Raw genomic sequence first — 10,850 nt, 5'->3', positions numbered from 1 at the left:
AAATTCAGTACATTCCAGCATTTGATACACATACTGAGAAAGGGAGGATGTGTGATTTGGTGGCGGGTTGCAACAGATGGTTGCATAATCCTGTTTGTCTCCATTCTTCCAGGGTCAGGTACTATTTCTCCTTGCCAGGGTTTTTGTTTTCTTTTTAATATGAAGTCTTAAACAGTTGGATGAACCATTCTGCACTAATTTCTTCCCAGGATAAAAGGCTGCCTCTCTCTGACGACAATGGCATATGGCACAGACAATGATTAAAACAAAGGAAGAATCACAGAGAATTGTTTGTGCTGAAGTTGGTAGCCTCCAGAGCTGCATGTACTCAGTTTCCAAAAGCCTGCGCCAGGTTATTCACATTCCACTACAGGAAAAATAAACACATTTGAATGGTTTCTGTGATGCTAGTGTTTTAATGTAAGATTATTCTGCTTGTGAAGGAATAATCCAGGAGCAATGTAGGACACTGGAGCCTTGTTCTCTGGCTTCCAAAGGCTAAACTACAGGTAACACTGCTGTTTGCTATTAGCATCCAATCAGGATTGGGAAATCTGAAACACAGAGAAGGCTGCTGCTGCTGTTTTTAATCCCTCTCCTCTTGTCTGAGGCACCTCTGAAACGGCTATTTAACAAAGAATGCTGCAGCACGATTGCTGACAGGAGCGAGGTCTTGCTCAGAGATCAAGAAGAATCCTGATAACTAGTTTGTTAAGGGCAGTGCTTTTTTCCGGGGGCACACAGGGGTACACATACCCCTAAACATTTTGTGAATCTAAATGGAGAAGAAACTATTTTTTTAAAAAAAAAGTTTCTTCTCCACGGTGAATTGTCAGTTCTGTTGCCACCCCAATGGTTGCCTTATTTCCTGTCACGGTGTTTCCTGAGTCTTGGACAGAAGTGATCGTTTAATGTGTGAAGTAGGAGTTGGAATCTAGCACGGTGATTGGTCAGTTTCATTGTTACCACCCTTGGTGGTGGCTTCCTTTCCTTTCCCGGTGTAATACATGTTCTTTGTACTTTTTTCCATTTATTGTATTTATTTCCGCCAATTTGAACTATAAAATGGTGATTTTCTTGAGCCAAAACAAGAGTACAGTACTCTTTTTTTTAAATAGAAAAAAGGCACTGGTTAAGGGTGTTGGAATGGTGGCTCTGTGAGGGCTAAACTACAGTTCCCAGGATTCATTGAGCGGTGCTGGGAATGTGTTTTAAATGTATGGTCTCTGTCCGCAGCCTCTGAGATAACTGAAAGAAAAATGGATCCAGTTTACAGCCTGGCCAACATGCCGATTTTCCAGGAAGGAAGTTCCGCTGTGTTCAAGTAAATGTGCATTGGGCTGCAGTCTTAGCTGTACACAGTGATACTAGCACCATAACAACAACAACAACAACAACAACAACAACAACAACAACAACACTACTTCCTAGAATTGAAATAGGATGAAAGCAGCCTTGCACCCAATTATGCACACTTAAGTCCCATTCAGGTTGATAGAACAGCTTCAATCAGTGGGACTGAATCATGCATAGTTGCATGCTGGATTACAGCCATTGTGATTTATTCCTCCTGACAACTGCTCCTTAATTCTCCTAAGTACTGAAGTGAGCACCGTTTTTTTTAAAAAAAACTTGCACTGACTTTGAAAGCGTAAAAGCTTAATGAACAGGCAGAAGTGTCCATTGCACTGCATCCCTGTTAATAGCATGTATGTTTCTTGCTAGACCGCTTGATTTTATTTTATTTTTTCCCTGAAAACAGGCTGCAGTTGCTGTGGTCCATTTGTCCCATGGCTGCAAATCAGGACGACTTTGTTCAGAACAGGACAAAAGGCTTCGAATCCTGCTTTGGAAACATGTTTTGTCTGTAGAAAGGGATTTCCTAAAGTACTTTAGCATCTGATTTGGAGAGTTCCCATCTGGAGGGGAGCATTGTTGAAGTCACACTGGTGCCAGAAAGTGCAGTGATAAGGGCTACAAAAGAGATCAATTGAACCTTCAAAAGTCAGACAATGAATACAAAGAACTTTTTACAATGGTGACCATTTGATAGGAGTCTTCTCTCACCAAGGTCACTGGCAAAGTGTCCATACACACAGGTTTTAGGCTTAGATTTGAGAGGTTAATCATATTTTAAGCTTGTGAAACACCTGCTACACAAAATGCAATGCAGTGTTGCTGTTGTTTTGTTTATTTTCGTTGTGCAACATTCTTGTGGAGGGTTCACACCAAAGGTGAAAAGGGTTTCCATGGAGCAGCCCTCACAGCATGTTAGGCTACTGCTGGAACTCATTTGCATCTCACTCAGTTGACCCTCTAGATTGTAAGGTAGACTGCCACCACCCTGGGGAAGCTCATGCCCTAAGGTTGGGGAAAAGGTTGGTCTATTTCTTGTACTACATACTGGTTTTTGTGGGAATATGAACATGGAGTAAGGTGGGCCAACTTGGGTGTAACAATTCACCTATCAATCACCTGCCATCATTAGGATGTCTGATGGATGGGCAGCCAATCCAGCTGTGTCTCTCCCTGTTCACATATGATGTAAGGTGTAGGGCAGTTGGGTGTGGTTTGGGGAAATTGCCTCCCGGGCCAAATTTGGATCAGTGGTTCCCGTCCTTAGGCACACCAAAAACCAACCGAAGTTTCAGCTGGATCTTCACTTTGTCTTACTTTGCTAGACCCTTATAACCGACCTTATTAGACAAAATGTCACTTTTTGAGGTGCAACCTAGAACAAACTTTGGCTTGTAGTTAGTGAGGAAAAAGCTTAACCACAAGCCCAGGTTTGGATGATGTGCTCAGCCATAGCTTAGCCGGGGTGGACTTGGGTCTTTCAAATTGCAGCGGCGCCCTGTTCAAGGCCAAAATTCGGCGCCCCATCCTGCCTCTGGCCTTCTGTTCAGTTCACTATGCCGTAGTTGCAATGCTCTGCAGTGCCTCTTAGGCTCAGTGCCCAGTGCGGGGAAGCCAGTCATGCTGCTCTTAAATCTGCCTCGGAGCTTGACTTAGCTGTCAGGGCTTCAGAAAGGCGTAGGTCAGCAATCAAAAACAATAAATCACCCAGGGCCAGTGAAGTTAAATCTTTATCCAAGGAAACAAACCACAGATCAGGCCTCTTTCTTGGAAGTCTTGCCCCAATGACATAGTTGCGAGGACTGAAGGGCCCCGCCTTCCTACCTCTCTCTAAGGCTCCTCCTCTCCAGGGTTTTCCTCACACAGCCTCAAACTGTGTCTGCATAGGTGTCTGCACACCTCTGTTCTGCTCTCCTCATTATTCTGTGCCTTCTTGGGGAGATTGTCACTGCAGGAGGCAGAGAATCCCTGGCTTCATCAGGAGCCTCTTGACCCCCCTCCTCTCCAGCCTCTGCTTCTGCCTCAGAGTCTGAGCTGCATTCAGCCACAGACTCTTCCTGCTCACTAAACCCTGTTGCCCCTCCATCTTCCAACACCTCTCCACCCCCTGTCTTCTCCTGCTGACCACTCATCATCGTCCCACCACCAATCCCCTGGCTCTGAGTCCCACCACTCTTCTGTATCCAGACAGTTCATGACATTAGCTCATCATGGTGTGGTGGCAAAAAGGGCTTGGGAGCAGCAAAGCAGCTGCAAGCTCCTTTCTAAGGGCCCACAGGTATGTTGTCCAGCCAAGCCTTGGTTTAGCATGCTATGAGAACCAGGCTAGGATTGTAGCCTTAAAAAAAAACCTTGTACATCCCTCAGCCCTCTGGATCAAAAATGCGAATTTGTTTTTTTCGGTACAATGTGTCCCCACCAGAAAATCATTAAACCAATTAGAGGGGAAGGAATTTGTTTAAAACTATAATTGCTTAAGTCTGGTGGACTGCAGGTAGGTAATTTAGCACGTAGCAACAGGTTCAGTTTACTATTCCATTTTAAAATATATAATTGTGCCCAGTGTTTAGATATTGTTCCTTAAATAGGAGCCCTGCTGTTCTGGTTTTGTATTTGAAAGTCTCTGTTGTTGTTGAAGCAATAGCATTTTTGTTTCTTTTGCTGGAAGTCACCACTTAAGCCCCCATTAGTTCTGTCAAAACACTATAACTGCCGTGTTTTCTAGGAAGACTAAGTTTTGTCATTATTTATAGAACTGACGCTTGTAAAAAGGGGCATTTCTTATCTTTCATAAACACTATGAACACAGTAGCCAGCAAAATGGAGTACTTGAAAATAAAATGTAGACCTTCTTTTATGTGAATATTTTATTACACCGGAGTGAAGTTTAGGCTGCAATCTTGTACACACTTACTTGGGAGTGAGCCATACTAAAAACATCTATAGGATTGTGCTGTTAGGGCACAGTCTTTAAATGCACTTTCTAAGACCATTTGAATGCAGTGGGACTAAACTCTACATCCCTCCCACCTTTCCATGCCTCACAAATTGGCCTTTTAACCATCAATCCTTCTTCACAGGAAACTCCGAGAATTATAGCTCTGTGAAGGGAATAGGAGTTGCCTAACAATTCTCACCACGCTTAACAAACTACAGTTCCCAGGATTCTTTTGGGGAAGCCATGACAGTGGTACAATACCTATTTAAAATGTAAGTTGCAAGTGTGGCATTAATTTTTTTAATGCTGCTTATAGTTTAGCTGTGTGCACTGCAAACTATTGTGTTGATAAAACACAAACCATCTAAAACCCAGAATCTAGCATTTCACTATCCCAGAGACAATCTATACATATACATTGTGTATACATTTATATACATGTGCAAATGTAGACTTTATGCACCTTTCTGTGATTCCAAGGTGATTTTGTAATTAATTAACTATTTGTAGGGTTGCTATATTTCAAAAAGGAAAAACCAGGACACCCCCAAAGTTGTTGAGCTTTATTTTACAGAAACTCCCAAAAAACCCACAATTTTTTTAATTGACTTGCCTAAGATCCTGGATGAAGTGCCGCCTTTCGGAAATTCCCCCGGGACATCAATTCTGCCTTTGAAATCTCGGAAGTGTCCGGGAAAATTCAGATGTATGGCAGCCCTACTATTTGCACAATGTTTGTATACTCAAAATGCTTGAAGTATGTTATCCAAAAGTCCCCCCCCTTTGGCTTGAGGAATACCACTTTTCATGATTTAATGCTGGATCTAATCATCGTTGTATATGCCAAGTTTACAAATATGGAGATTTGTGATATTTTAATGTCATTTCTTTCTTGACTTGTGTGGAAATACGTATTTCAAAATAAGGCTTTCTAAAAAATTTCAGCCGTTGGAACCCTTAGCTAAGGCTTACTCACTAGCCAGCTATGTCACACCTAATGTAAAACAAATATATCAAAGTTCATCTAGCAAATGTTAAGAGTTTTGCTCAGCCCAAGTCTACAGAAGTTTGAGAAACAATTTTGAAATTAGGTTAAGAGGCCCCAAACATATTAAAAGTCTGGATGCATCCTGGACAGCACTTTCACTTTTTGTTCTTATGAATATAAACATGCTTTCACCACTTGGCAATGTTGGCTCAGGTTTTTTTTTTTAAACAACACCACTGAATTTGTGCAATTACATTTGCATCCTCAGGAGATGTGTGCCAGATGAGTCTGATGCATTGCACATTGGTGGAAAAATGGAGGATGGGGAGACTTCAGATGGGCCGGGTGAAATTTCCACATGGGACAATAGTGCAAACTCATAATAGGAATGGATCTGATGATTAAAGAAGAGGGATGAGATGATGGCAAGGAAGACAGACAGCAAAACACAGAAAGGTTTGTACTTCTTCAGGCTGCAAGTGGAGCACTTAGTAATATCATATAAATCATTGCAGACTGCACCACTGGCACACAAATATCAGTGGAATATCGTTCAAAAACCATGCTATCTATGTGCAACAGCTGACTTGTCAGCTGAGGAATCCAGAGTCAGACTATTGTATTTCAGGAGGCTAGAGAAGGTTATGTGAATGAAATATTGCATATTAGAGCTGATTCACTGACAGATATGATGAATGTTAAGTCTCTGAAAGATGCATTAAATGGGGAGAGCCTCCATGCACCTGTAACGGCCACTAGTTTCAATACTACAGAAGCCTCCCTCTAGCTATCTCTTGCTCTGGGCTCCCAGGAAGGACAGAGTTTAGCATTTGCTCGCTTTGGCATTAGCGTTGCATTTTCTTGTTATTGAGAACCCAAATAGTGCCAAAGCTGGTTCTCTTTGTTAGTCTCCCCTTGAAGCTACAGGCAGCTGTACTAACTCTTGGAACTTGGTAGTCACTACAAGTGTATGGAGTGTTCTATATGTATTAGGCTCCCCAATGCGACTGGACATAATGGTCAGGGGTCCCTTTACGTTTACCTTTAATGTCTATTAAGTGTGTGGGGTTCCCCCCCCCCACACTATGCTTGCAGACTTTCACCTACATCAATATTGCACATTTTCACCATGTAGGACAGTGGTTCCCAGTTAGCTAAGTACTGCAGAACCCCTGCTTTTCAAAAGCCAAGCCATGGACCCCCTACTTTCGAAAATTTTGGTATCTCTATGGTAGGTTTTTTTTTTTAAAAAAAAAGTGAATGGTGTCACGGACCCCCTGGGTGGGTTATGCAGATGCCTTGGGATCCACGGACCACCAATTTGAAACCGATGATGTAGGGTATTTATGCAATGAATTGCATAGCCTGCCTTGGACAATGTGAAATCCCCAAGGTATCTCACCTGATTCTTGCAAAGAAATTGACTACAAGCAAATCCAATAGCTAAGTAACCCTTGTTCAGAATTTTAGCAACTGAGGAGTGACTCTAATTAACTTTGTGGTGTTAACCTGGAAGGTTTGCCAGAAGTGCTCCAACCAGAAAGTTTACTTAAGATAAGAACCTTGCCCATGCAAGGACACAAGATATTAAAGCAAAACCAGCATGCTGCAGATGCATGTCTCTGTTTCCACAGCTAAATCCGGTCTTTTAGCTTTCCTTTCAGTGTAATTTTGCTTTTTCTTATAGATCTTATGGGTTTAGGGAATTAGATGTTTTGCTGGTTATTAGCAACCAGTATTCAATTCATAATGGGTATCTCAGAATCTTGGAATATGTTTAGCTAGCCAATTGCCGAAGATAAGATTTGTGTGAAGTTTTCAATGCAATTTCAGGTCTGCCTCCTTACAGTAAGCAAAAACTGCTTACACTGCAAGTGTACACCTTATACATGTCTACTCTGGTAAACCCAGTTAAGATCAATAGGACTTAATCTCTAGCAAGTACAGTATGCAGACTGAATCAGGCTAGCCTAGCCTCTTTGAGGCCATATTCACACTATACATTTTAAACAAAGAATACCGGGAGCTGCAGTTTTGGAAGGGTGCTGAGAGTTGGTATGAGGCTGCTACAGTGTTTCCCATGCAGAAGTTCAATTCCAAGAGTTCTCTGTTAAGAAGGATTGATTGTTAAAACCACTTAGTTTTAGCTCACATTCCTAAACCTTCTAGGTTGAAATCAGAGAGTTTAACCACTGGTCCCAGAATTTTTTATCCATGCCATTCTTTACAGATGATATAATAAATCCACCGGGTATAAGGCGGTATATAAATTCTAATAATAATAATAATAATAATAATAATAATAATAATAATAATGGCAACTTTGACAGTCCACCAATTTCCAATGTTTCTCTTGTTTTATATTTGTGTGTGTGTGTGTGTGTGTGTGTGTGTGTGTGTGTAAAATCCTAGTATATTTGCTAGGATTTGTAATTGTTTAATAACTGTACATATTAAATGATTTAAACATGCATACATTCAGTTTGCCTTTTTGATAGTTTCAAGGGTAAATTGTAAAAAAAAAAATCTAGGTTGCAAAAAGATCTGCTCCGTTATAGGAGCTTTAACAGTGCGATCTGTATCAGGTAAAGCATATAGGAGTGCAGTCTAAGTGTACTTAGTCTGAATGCCCCTTCAAAGGAATGTAAGGGGGGAGGGCATTTAATTAACAGGTGTGTCTTGCTTGCTTAATAAATGGGCTTGTTATTATATAAATATGGGCTGTGAGATAGTTAACAGCGTTATCATATAAGAGGCAATAACAGGACTTCAAAGTTAACTTTCATGAATGGGAGGAACATGCACATTCTACAGCTGCTGTTTTTATCTGAACTAGAATTAGATCAGAAGACAACATTGTTTGAGTTCACATTGTAATCAGGACCAGATTAAGGGATTACAAGGACACATGGCTATAAAATTTGGGGAGGGGTGTTCTTTCTTGCTTAAAGTGTCTTTTTAAATGGGTAATCACGTGAGAATGACCTGAGAAGATTCACTGCTTTTTGTCGGCCTCTGTCCATCACCCATCCATTCATCACAGAATGTTAGCCTTGTGGTAGTCTCAAATATATAGTTACATATTTATTTCATTTATGAATCGCTTCCCATAAAATATCCAGAAGCAATTTCACAATTTAAAACATCTGCAATAAAAACAATCACAGAGTTTTGTATATAAAAACAATGACAACATTTAGCAACACTTTCACATATGAAAATAGTTTCAAATCATGTTAAGTAATATTGTTATATATATATATAGTCTTGAAATGTAGTTTTTTGTATTTTCTTCTAGGGGACAGCAATATGAAACATCTACAACAATGCAAAAATCTATGCAACAAGCAGCCAAGGACATCACAAGTGGGAAACTTTTTATGGCATAGGGAATTCTGAAGAAACATCTGTTCTGCTCTTCCTGAAAGAGTTATATGAATATTTGTTGCCTAATAGACCTATTCACTTAGTGGCATGACCTCTTTGGCAGTACTCAGAACTGCATATCTAATATTGAGAAATACACAAGACTAATCAAGACTCAAGTCTAAGTGCACGTCTCAAAAAGGAGAGTCACAGGATTCTCTGTAGTTTAATTTAAGAAATTTGCGAGTCCTTGCACAGTTCTGACAATTTTCCATTTACCCATTGCTATGCCCAAGTTCCATCCACATGGGCATTTGAAGCATACAAATTGATTCCTAATATATATTTTGGTTATGAAACACGGAAAGAACGGACAGTGAGTTCTGGGCTAGATGCCATCGCTTCATGATGTTCTGCAACACTTATCAGCAACAAGCACTTCATAAAGACACCACACTTATTCATCCTGGCCCTGCACTGGTCTTAAAATCTGTGCAAGGATTGGGTGGAAAGGGATTCCCCCGCCCCCGGGTCCCTTTTAGGCAGGACGTGAGAGCCTTCATGACTTTCAGCAGCGACTTCCCAGGAGTACCACTACCATTAAGAATACTTTCTCTCCAAGAAGGCCCGCCAGGCCACTTCCTTAGGGATGCAGGAGATGACATGTAGGATGCTCCTTGGGGTTTTGTTTGTTTTTAAGTTAGTAGCAGCTATAAGACCATGATGCTAGAGAAGGGTTATTTTGAAGACTTTCTGTTTTGCACCATTTTTCCAATTAAAAATGTCCCTCCCTCTTGCATTGTTAATTTTCCTCCTATTGAAACTAATGGGAGGGTGTTTTTTTAAAAAAAGAAAGGATTAAATAAGTTTTAAAAAATAGGAACAGGGAGGAAAGCTGCTTCCTCCTCCTCCTCCTCCTTCTTCCTTCCTCCATCTTCTAATCTGGTGGCACAAGTTCACCAGGGCCATAAGAGCCAACTCCTAGAGGCTGAGGCTGAGGGGTATTTGAGGCCCCCAATAAAATATTTGAGGGGGTCCAGCCCCCCCATTTGATCAGCATGCACTGCATCATGTGATTGATTATGCAGGGTGGGGCTTACGTGCCCCCCCATATTTTATTCAACCTTGCACCCCTGACCAGGGATAAGGAAAGAATGGTTTCTCTGTTATAGCATTGCTCTACTAGTGTTTTGGATCTCTTGAGGAGAGTGAAATATTTTATCCATTTCTTTTTTAAAAACTTGTTTGTGTGTTTCTACGGTAGTATACCGATTTTATAATGTTTCTTAAACTTCTTTAGATATTCAGTTTATATATAAAATAAAAATGAGTGTGAGTATATTATTGGCCCCATTCTTTAGTCCTGATTGTCTCCTTGGCTGTCTAGTTTACTCTGGAATACTTTGTATCTAGCTTGCATTTTAATGCTATTATTATTGAATTATACACTAAGCACAGATTGAAATGATTAAACAAACATTCATTATTCACACTATTAATTGTTTCTTGCTATTATACCATTGGATTTAATTAAAAAACCTGTATTTACATAAGTGATTGGCAGCCACACGGCTACATGAGGAAGTGCCTCCTGACTTCGGTGGAGACATTTGGATTAATGTGTTAAAGGCTGCTTATGTATTTATTTTGATCCCTCAACCCCAGCTCTACTGTAGTTGACTGGACGAACGTTCTTGAATTAAACGAGAATTAAACAGATGGTGCTGATTTTCACCCACATTAAATAGCTGATACCTCCTGACAGAAAAAGTAGCCTGTTAAAAACGTGTATATGAGAAATGAAATAAGTTGTCTTGCTGCATACAAAATGTAAAGCAAAACACTCAACACATTAGACTTAGCTCGAGGACCGGCTCCAGATGGTGACAAGTGCTGGACAGGACTTGTCACAATAATATCAGAAGTCCCACTAACCCTAACAGTGCTGCCATTTCCACTTTGCACAGAGCATCCAAGAAGATCAGATACAACTTAAGAGAATTCTCAGGGCTCATGTCCTATCTCTACCAGGTTCAGGGGTTTCATGACAGAGAAGCCCTCAAAATCCTGAAGCTACTTAGACCAGGGTCCCCACACAGAAGGAAGATAGCTCTTCTCAGCACCTGCAGCTCAAGAAGAATAAAAGAAAAATGCATTCTTCCCTCATTCTTCCTGTGTTGGTGGACAGTAGTTGCACACTGC

At 40.8% G+C, this 10,850-nt stretch overlaps 1 long non-coding RNA gene across 1 annotated transcript; it reads left to right on the top strand.

Annotated features, from left to right (window-relative positions):
- The first annotated feature begins 381 nt into the window (after positions 1-381).
- LOC148684405 (uncharacterized) lies at positions 382-10,114 on the top strand. The gene is made up of 3 exons (XR_015946121.1): positions 382-509; positions 5,551-5,738; positions 8,581-10,114. It is a non-coding gene; the product is annotated as an uncharacterized LOC148684405 (long non-coding RNA).
- The last annotated feature ends 736 nt before the right edge of the window (positions 10,115-10,850 follow it).

This window comes from Zootoca vivipara, chromosome 10, assembly GCF_965207765.1.
Source record: "Zootoca vivipara chromosome 10, rZooViv2.hap1.1, whole genome shotgun sequence".
Lineage (NCBI taxonomy): Eukaryota > Metazoa > Chordata > Lepidosauria > Squamata > Lacertidae > Zootoca > Zootoca vivipara.
This window is presented reverse-complemented; position numbering and strand designations above follow the sequence as displayed.